This window comes from Mauremys reevesii, linkage group 12 (assembly GCF_016161935.1).
Source record: "Mauremys reevesii isolate NIE-2019 linkage group 12, ASM1616193v1, whole genome shotgun sequence".
In the NCBI taxonomy this organism is placed as follows: domain Eukaryota; kingdom Metazoa; phylum Chordata; order Testudines; family Geoemydidae; genus Mauremys; species Mauremys reevesii.
This window is the reverse complement of record NC_052634.1, coordinates 2,788,038-2,797,982: the sequence shown is the minus strand read 5'-3', so window position 1 is coordinate 2,797,982 and position 9,945 is coordinate 2,788,038. Positions and strand designations below refer to the sequence as shown.

At 49.5% G+C, this 9,945-nt stretch overlaps 2 long non-coding RNA genes across 7 annotated transcripts in view; one reads left to right on the top strand and one right to left on the bottom strand.

Annotated features, from left to right (window-relative positions):
- The window catches only part of LOC120375596, a 31,721-nt gene that overhangs the window by 21,187 nt on the left and 589 nt on the right, over positions 1 to 9,945 (top strand). For 5 of the 6 annotated variants that reach the window (XR_005586651.1, XR_005586650.1, XR_005586654.1 and 2 more), the window contains 3 exons: positions 515 to 912; positions 1,803 to 1,969; positions 9,232 to 9,563. This is a non-coding gene — a long non-coding RNA (uncharacterized LOC120375596). The remainder of the gene's footprint in view (positions 1 to 514; positions 913 to 1,802; positions 1,970 to 9,231; positions 9,564 to 9,945) is intronic. The other variant, XR_005586655.1, reaches the window with a different exon arrangement.
- The window catches only part of LOC120375599, a 323,633-nt gene continuing 322,721 nt past the window's right edge, over positions 9,034 to 9,945 (bottom strand). Inside the window, exon 6 of the long non-coding RNA XR_005586660.1 lies at positions 9,034 to 9,362. This is a non-coding gene — a long non-coding RNA (uncharacterized LOC120375599). The remainder of the gene's footprint in view (positions 9,363 to 9,945) is intronic.

Here is a 9,945-nt window from a genome sequence, read left to right as displayed (position 1 = left end):
ACATCCCGTCACAGCCTGTAACCTGCAAAGATCAAAATCCAGCCAACAATCAGAGGCCTGGTTGCAGTGAGATGGGACAGCAATACTTCGCTTTCATAATCCAGACAGTACAAATAGCTGTTGAAATCAGAGCTGTTATTAAAGATATGATGAGTTTACACCAAGCATGACCCCTCCCTTACAGCAGCTGGTGCTTTAAATGCATCTAGCTTTAGGTAACTATTAGTTAGCTGGGAAGACTTTTTTGGCGGGGGGCTATGGTGCAATTCTCTAATTAAAAGCTCTGAGGGAGGGCAGAGGTGATTGGTACTAATGGATAACTGAGTATTGAGGAAAGTGGGTGGATGCTGTATTTTGTGGGAATTGAACAGAAATGAGCTAACTGGAGGGTCTGGAGGGTGGTCCACAAAGGGAGACTGGTGAGGAGATATCCCTCTTTTTGACTGATGGGTAAAGGCAGTCTGATAGGCTTTTCTAAAAAAATTTGTGTATGGTGTTTTCTAATCTGCTATAGAGATCTCCTGCCCTGTAAGAACCTCTACATGGAGCAGAGGGCTCAACTAACCCAGCCCAAGTGAAATTGACTGGAAACAGACAGGCACAATGTGATAATGGCGTCATAAGCCGCAAGGAAGTGAACTCCAAGGAACAGAGAAATGAAGGGATTTTTGTCATAGGTACTGAACAGAAATGCTGCTTGAACAGTTGGGAGAAAAGGTCTCTAAATAGTTCCCCAGGTTGCAATTTGTTGCTCCTCCAAGGAGAGTGCCACCAAAACCAGACTTTATTTTTAAGTGAAAACAATGAAAAGCGGGGTTTTTCTGAGGGCACGAGGGGAACTTTCAGGCCCTCCAGCTCTGTCATCAAGAAGCAAAAGAATCTCTTTTCTTGCAAGTCACTTTGGAAAAGGAGGTAAGAGGGAAAGAAGGGGGGTGGAACTGATAAATCTATAACATTTTGCTTCAAGGGAAAGCCCCATTTCAGCTGATTGCCTCCTTGTTTTGGTCAAAACGTGAGATGGGGGTAGAGGTTAGATATAAAGAATAACATGTTAAAAAAGCAGCTGGAGCCTGCACAGCTGGACTAATGACAGCGATCTGGGCCGGGTTTCTTCTGGTCATTCCCAGCTACCCAGAAACACACAATGTTTTAACGATGGAAGAGTAAATGCACTCAGCAAGGGGCCGTAAGGCGTGATGTACTTAACATTTTGCCACTGTCCTTGCTGACGGGTCTCAGAAAGCCCGGCTTGGCATCTGATGAGCTGAGTTACACTGTGTTACAAGCAACCTCTAAAGACATGCCAGCTCCAACCTGGCCCTACCACAGCCCCCATTTAGGCTGGGCACTGAAGACAGGTTATAAAAACCCCTGCCCATTAGTCTAAGGTAACATATCAGCTAGAAAAAATTCATTGCTAAGCACCTGTTAAGCACCTATCTGGTGGTCATCACTAGGGTGTTTGCAGATGCGGGAAGTGGGGCAGTTATTCTGTATCATGTAATGTTCAAATGTTAGCGGGCATCCAATCTGGAAAAATTGTAAAAAGGACCATAACTTGAAGAGACAGTCTAATTTTCACCACAATCAGCAGAAATTTTCTAAATACAATTGATAATGCAACTATGTAATCAAAATAATGCTGCTTTGGAAAGTGTGGGAAATATTTAGCCACGGGTGATAAGTTTTGTGCATTTTTCCATCCTTGTTTGTCTTCGGTTAAAGCAGAAGTCTGTAGTCACAGGACAGTATAAGTTTGTTTGAACCATGAAATAAATCAAAATATCTGTCATTATTTGTAGAATGGACTGATTGGAGACGTTTTTCTGTCTGCTATTTTATGTTTTATGAATATTGGCTAGTGTGCAATGATTCCTGCACTGGTAACTGATGTTAATACAACATACACCAGGATGAAATATTTTCAGGATATGTTCCACTCTCCAGGCCAAGCATGGACTTCTGTCAGGTATGATAAAACAATTTATTGCAAAGGACAGTATGGGGGAGGTTGGTGGTTCCCATCCTACTTCTTCTTGCTAAGAAGAAAGTTGAGCACTTTGCTCTCAACTGAATGGCTGAAGGGCCTGGCTAGGAAGTAGGGGGATGTTGGGTCTCCCTCTGTCCTTTCTGTTGAACGTAGGACACGTTCAGTAAATATTACATGAGACTTGGGTGAGATCCTTTCTGTGACTCCCTTGGTAGTCCTGTGGGTTAGCTACTTACCTTTCAAACCAGTGAACTGCTGGTCCAAGCCCCATCTCTGTTGAGAAAGGGTGGCCCCTTGATCTCTTACTGCTCAAGCGTTCCACTTTAACTATATGTTAACTGGGGCAAAGAGTACTCTCAAGTCCCTCTATGGTATGGGGGTTAGAGTGCTTCTCTGGATTGTGAGAGACCCTGGTTCAGATACCTTCTGTGTTGGTGGTGATAAGATGGCTAGCCCAATCTCTTATGGCTCACGCGTTCCACTTTAACTATATATTAACCGGAGCCAGGTAAGCTCTTGTGTCCCTCTGTGGTGCAGGGGTTAGGGTGCTCGCTTGGATTGTGAGTGACCCTGGTTCAACTCCCCGCTCTGCAGGGCAGGAGGGCCTCTGATGGGTTAAGGGGGGCCCTCCTGGTTGAGCACAAGGCCTGTCACAGGGCCTCTTGCTCTTCTAATTAATGTCAATTTTACGAATCTTATAGATAGTCAAAAAATTAATGAAAAGAGCAAGACACACTCTGAGAGACCCTTTGCTCAATCAGAAGGGGCCCCTCTCACTCAGCCAGGAGGGCCCCCTCTCACCCACCAGAGGCCCTCCTGCCCAGCGGGGAGTTGAACCAGGGTCACTCACAATCCAAGCAAGCACCCTAACCTCTGCACCACAGAGGGACACAAGAGCTTACCTGGCTCTGGTTAATATATAGTTAAAGTGGAACGCATGCACCGTAAGAGATTGGGTTAGCCATCTTATCACCACCAACACAGAAGGTAACCCAATCTCTTATGGCTCACTTTAACTATATATTAACCGGAGCCAGGTAAGCTCTTGTGTCCCTCTGTGGTGCAGAGGTTAGGGTGCTTGCTTGGATTGTGAGTGACCCTGGTTCAACTCCCTGCTGGGCAGGAGGGCCTCTGGTGGGTGAGAGGGGGCCCTCCTGGCTGAGTGAGAGGGGCCCCTTCTGATTGAGCAAAGGGTCTCTCAGAGTGTGTCTTGCTCTTTTCATTAATTTTTTGACTATCTATAAGATTCGTAAAATTGACATTAATTAGAAGAGCAAGAGGCCCTGTAACAGGCCTTGTGCTCAACCAGGAGGGCCCCCCTTAACCCATCAGAGGCCCTCCTGCCCTGCAGAGCGGGGAGTTGAACCAGGGTCACTCACAATCCAAGCGAGCACCCTAACCCCTGCACCACAGAGGGACACAAGAGCTTACCTGGCTCCGGTTAATATATAGTTAAAGTGGAATGCTTGAGCGGTAAGAGATTGAGATGCCCAGCCCATCTCAGGGAAAGGATTTGAACCCATACCGCTTTACTTCTGGAGTAAGCACCCAAACCACCAGGCTATAGTGGGAATCACATAAATCTCAGGGCCCAATTCTCATGTCATATTTGCTGAATGTGCCCTGCCTTCAACAGAAAGGACCAAGGGAGACCCCACAGCCCACTAGCCAGGCACTTAGGCCATTGGGTTGAGAGGTAGGCAATCACCCTTCAAATCCTGTCTCAGCTAGCATAAAGGGGATTTGAACTGGCACCTGCCACTTCTTAAACACAGGCATCCAACCCACCAGACCACAGAGGAACTCATAGTGTAACAGTGGCCCAGTGACTGTTTAACTACCTATTGACATTGGCCCACCTTCAATAGGAAACACTGAGGGAGCCAGCCCATTGGACTACCTCCTAGCCCAGCACTTAGAGCATTGACCTGCCAGGTAAGAGACCAAGGTTCGAATCCCATCTCGGGCAGCATAAAGGGGATTTGAACCCCAGCCTCCCACAGGCCAGCCACAACCCCAAACCACTAGACCACACAGGACTGCTTGTTTGTGCTTTGGCCCAATGAGTATGTAATGAAAGAGCAGCAGCTTCAACAGACAAGAGCAAGGGAGCCCCAGGGGCAGAATACTGCCTAGCCCAGCACTTAGGCCGTTCACTTCCCAGGTAAGACACCAAGGTTCAAATCCTGTCACAGGCAGCATAAAGGAGATTTGAAGGCCAGCCACTACACCACACAGGGCTGGTTGCCAAACTTACGGCACGATGAATATGTAGTGAAAGTGGAACAACTGCAGTAGACCAAAGTCAGACGCAGCTCCCAGGAGAACCCTTCTTAGCCCAGCGGCGGCATATTCACCTTGGAGGTAAGAGATGGCTGTTTGGGTCTCTTCTCAGTGAGCTGAGGAAGGAATTGAACCTGTATCATCCACATGCTGGGTAAGTACTCAAGCCACTGGACTACAGAGAGATTCAAGTCTCAACACTGGCCAGTTACTACTGAAGGAAAGTGGCACAGCCTCCACGCGCTACAACCGGCAAGCCCCCTCAGGCTCTCCTTTCCTTTGGCGCCGGGGCTCGCGCTCGAGAGACTGCAGAGCCCTCTTCGACTCCCTGCTCGTCAGGCAGGGAGAAGGAGATTGACCCAGCGTCTTCCCCTCCCAACCTCTGCTTGCCGGCCACGGCCAGGAACCCCTCAGGTCACTTAGGTGCCTAACCCACTCAGTGTGAGCTGGTTAGGGACCTGCCCAACGCCCCGCAAAACAGCCCAGAGGGAAGAAGGCAGCGGCCTCTCGTGTAACTTTTAACCTAGTGCTTAGTGGCCTCGCCTGGGATGGGGGTCGGGGGCTGCTTCGGGTTCAGCTGGGAAAAGAGACAGTTAAGGCTGGATCTGATAGCGGTCTAGCCAATCATGCCTTGGGTGCAGAACGTGACTCAGGACGTGTTATTCACCCCTTCACGCGATGCAAGAACCGGGGGGGGGGTCACCTGCTGGAATTAGTAGGCGGCGGGTTTAACCCAAACCCCAGGCAGTACAGGCGAGGCTCATCTTACACGCATTTAACAGGCGCGAATTCAGCTTTGCGCGGTCCTGAAGGAAAGGACAGCCTGAGGGGGGGGGGGCTTGCTCGTTGGAGCGTGTTGAGGCTGTGTCACTTCCATTCAGTAGGAACCGGCCAGCACTGAGACATGAATCCCTCTGTAGTCCAGTGGCTTGGGTCCTTACCCAGCATGTGGATGATGCAGGTTCAACTCCTTCCTCAGTTTGCTGAGAAGGGACCAGAACAGCCATCGCCTCTCTCCAAGGTGAATGTGCCACTCTGGGCTAAGAGGGGGTTCTCATTACGGCCTGGGGGGGCTAGGTCTGATTTTTGTCTGCTGCAGTTGTTCCACTTTCACTACATAATCATTGGGCCGTAAGTTTGGCAACCAGCTCTCTGTGGTGTAGTGGGCTGGGGTGGTGGCTGGCCTGTGGGAGGCTGGGGTTCAAAGCTCCTTTATGCTGCCTGTGACAGGAGTTGACCGTTAAGCTCTTACCTGGCAAGTGAATACTCTAAGTGCTGGGCTAGGAGGTATTCCAATGGGCCGGTTCCCTCAGTGTTTCCTATTGAAGGTGGGTCAATGTCATGACATAATTAACCAGTCACTGGGCCACTCCTACACCGTGAATCCCTCTGTGGGCTGGTGGTTTGGATGGCTTTGTCTCAAAAGCAGCGGGTGGGGGGTTCAAATCCCCTTTATGCTGGCTGAGCCGGGATTTGAAGGGTGATTGCCTATCTCTCAATCCAATGGCCTAAGTGCCTGGCCAGGAGGTAGTGGGCTGCAGGGTCTCCCTCAGTCCTTTCTGATGAAGCTAGGACACATTCAATAAATATGACAGGAGAATTGGGCCAACAGCTCTGTGTGAGTCCCACTGTAGGACTGTGGTTTGGGTACTTATCCCTAAAGGAAAAAGGTGTGTGTTCAAATCCCTCCCCTGAAATGGGGTGGGTGTCTCAATCTCTTACCGCTCACATGTTCCACTTTAACTATAGATTAACCGGAGCAAGGGAAGCTTTCAAGTCCCTCTGTGGTACGGGGCTTAGGGTGCTTGCTTGGATTGTGGGTGACCCTGGTTGAACTCTTGGCCCTGCGGGGCAGGAGGGCGTCTGGTGGGTGAGAAGAGACCCCCTCCTAGCTGAGCAAGAGGCCTGTCACAGGGCCTCTTGCTCTTTTAATTAAAGGGGCTTTTGCTGCTGAGCAGTAAAACCCCCTCTCTCTCTCGTCCACTGTGATCAGGATACACGCCCAGGTTGTGGCAGACCCCAGGGCACTCCCCAGCTCTTTTGAGGGGTGTGAACTGGGGGCTGCCACCTCCTGCGGGAGAGTCACTGGTGAGCGATCCCTGTCAGAATCCCCTCTCCATCCCAAAAAGGCAATGGCCTCTTGAGAAAGAGAGGGGTTCAGACAAGGATGGCCCATCGCAAAGGACAGTCACCTAGGAGGCAGGAAAACCCTGTGCAAATCCCTGCTGAACAAGCAGCTGGGGGATTTGAACCAGGATCTCCTACAACCCAGGCAGGCGAGTATGCTAACCACTGGACTACAGAGTGAGAGTTGCTTGGAAGCCGGCCCAGAGCATATTTAACTAAAGTGGAAGAGCTTCAACAGGCAAGAAGGAGGCAGGCAACCCCCCCGCCATTACAAAAAGGTCAAGGGAACCTACACCAGGCAGGATTAGAACCCCCCTCTCCAGCACCCCAGGCACATAGCATGACTGTCAGCCTACAGAGGGTACTGGGGGAGTGGGAGGCCCAACTACCATTTAATTAAAGTGAAACAGCTTTGAAAGGCAAGAGGGTAGGCAGCCCCAACGCTACCCCAGAAAGACAAGCACACACACCCCAGGAGAGATTTGTACTCCTATTCCCCCCACTTCAGGCACACAGTCTGACCATCAGACCACAGAGGGGAACTGTAGTGAGTTGAGGCCCAAAGACCATTTAATGAAAGTGGAACAGCTTCCACCCGCAAGAAGGAAGCAGCCCTCATATTGGGGGACCCAAAGACCTACCAGGCCAGTGTTAAACACTCATCTCAAGGACCTTTTCCGCATCAGCAGACCTGGGGAATTGAACCCACAGCACCCACAGCCCACACCTAGGGCCCAACCGCTAGACCATGGCAGGAAGGATACTCCCTACTTTGCCCAAACAATAGTTCATTAACGTGGAACACCTATGGGCAAAAAAAAAAACCAATGGATTTCACCACCACAGCATCAGATGCAGCCCAGAACCACTGGGGATAGCTTTCAAAGGTCTTTGCAACACACCAAGCCAGGATTTGGACCCACAGCGCTCACAAGGTGAGCCCATACTCTAACTGCTGGACTACAGAGGAAGGTGCTAAATTGTTTTGCCCAAATAATATTTCATGAAAGTTGAGCAGCTTCACAGGCAAGCCAAAAGGCTCGCTAGATCCCAAGTACCATTTAATTAAAGTGAAACAGTTTTGAAAGGCAAGAGGTCAGGCATCCTCACTTCTTCTCCAGATGGGTAAGAGGACATACACCAGGAGAGATTTGAACCTGGCTCTCATCTATCTATCATGGAACAGCCTAACCATTAGGCCACCTAGAGAATCTTATGAGAGTAAGGCCCAAATACCATTTAATGAAAGTGAAACAGCTTCCACAGGCAAGAGGAAGGCCAACCACAGAGTGCAGAATGGGGAAAGTAGGGAACACACACCAGGCCTGCTTTAGCGGCTCATCGCAAGTCTTTCTTAGCAGCAGGAGAGGGAGAGCAGGGGACTTGAACCCCCAGCACTCCCACCCAACATGTACAGCCCGACCATGGAAGGAGTGATAGTTTGAGTTTTACACAAACTATATTTAATTTATGTGGAACACCTTCTATGGGCAAAAAGCAATGGACCCACCCATGATTAGGGCACTTACCTGGGCCGTAGATGAGCTCTTTGCAAATTCCTTGTGCTAGGCACACACTCCAACCCCCGGACCACCCAATTTTGCACAGTCAAAGTCATTGCTACTTGCGCTAAAAGTTCCATTATAGCTCAAGTAGCAATGACTTTGACTGTGCAAAATTGCACTCTGTTCTAGCCAAATTAACTGGTAATGCTTGCATTAGTGTAAAATTCTCTATCAAACCATGAAGGCTGTCATTAAAAACACTCAAGGCCAAAAAATACAGGGGGTGTGGAAGGAAGAACTCTGCACAGTTAACAACCAAAGAGGATGATTTTCCAATGACTTGCTCCTCGCATCATCCTTTGCACCTGGGCAAAGTGCGTGCAACGCACCGACCACTGTGCCCAGGAGTGAAAAACACCTGAGGGGGAAGGCAGTGGGGAATCTGGCCCCAATGCATCAAGCTGGAGAACTGAATGACAGATCTGCACCAGAATTTCCCTGTTATATAGACCCTGCACACAGCTCCAGTAAATAAAACACAGTCTCTTTGTGCAGGAGGGATCAGGACTGCACATGGCTTCACATTGCTCTGGAAATTCCTCAGCTCCTGGCAGACCTATGGAATTCATACTGGCCTTTGTTTAACACCAGGCAGCACAGAGTCCAGCATGACCTCTTTCTCTCCGGTCACAAAGCCATGCTCAGCTCCCTTGCAGACTTCCCCTCTTCTTGCTGTGTAGGCAGGAGGCGAGCAAACGGCATACATTAACATTTCTTTAATTCTATCAGTGCTTCTGAAATGCACTGCGTCACAACTCAATGGGTTTCAAGCCGGGTGAACTGTCAGGCTTATTCAGAAATGCCATTTCTACTTTGTTTCCTTAACAGGATGAGTGTCTGGGCCATTCTGGGTGTCAGCAGTGGCTGCGGCTCACTCCATTTTCTGGAACCACGGCACGTCTGCTCCAGGCACTTTTTCTGTGCCCAGCACTCACACCGACTAATGAGAATTTCTCTGGACATGCAAATAGGCTTCATCATAATAGACTGCAGACTAGCCTTCCTAGCTAATAGTAGCTCTACCTGGTCCCCAGCTAATTGGTGCATTTTCAGTGGCCACTGCTCTGCAGGGTGAATGGACATTGGCTAAAGACCAGGGCTGGGTGTCAGGCTTCCTGGGTTCTAGTTTTGGCAGTGCCACAGACTCATGGTGAGAAGTTGGATAAAGTCATACAATCCCTCTGTGGTGGAGGGTAGCTTTTTTTTCTAAGCCATTCCCTGTGCTAAGCTCTGTGGTATCTCCATGCTTATCTTCCCCATCTGCAGAGTAGATACGATACCTAAGAGGGCTATATGAGGCTGCAATAACGGTTATTAGAGCACTAGAGGGTCTCCAAATGGATGAGATGAACAAAGTGCCATTGAGACAGTCCTGGAGTCTTCACTTTCCAGCTGCCCTGCAGGGAAGAATTTGATCCAGTGGATGCTAGGTCTCCAGGATTGCTTTATTAACAAAGCAAAACAGGAACTTTACTGGGTCGCAGTCCAAAATACACATCAATCATTAGGCAAACAGCACCCAACCACCTCCCCAAGACAGCACTGTGATGTTTTCATGGCACCTAAAATCATTTGGAAGGATGATTTTACAAACAGACGTGAGTACCATGGGGCTGGCCCAGTGCCTATTGCAGCCAGTGGAAAGACTCCTCTGAATTTCAATGGGCCTTGGATCTGGGGTATAGTCTGCAGCCCTTTGCAGAGTAGGAGGTCTAGAGTTGGTGTGGTGACAGCTGCTCACTGGAGGCTGTATTGCCCTGCACTGGGAGCTCATTCAAGACCAGCTACAGCTACTGAACCGTGCCCAGCAGTCTAAGCAGTTACTATGATTTATCTGTTATAGTCTTGTAACACCTAGGAGCCCCAGTCCTGGAGCAGGACCCCCTTGTGCTAGGCACTGGACAAACCCAGAAGAAAAAGATGGTCCTTGCCCAACAGTCAATCTTGGGGCCTGGGGAGGGAGGCAGGGTTGCCAGCCTG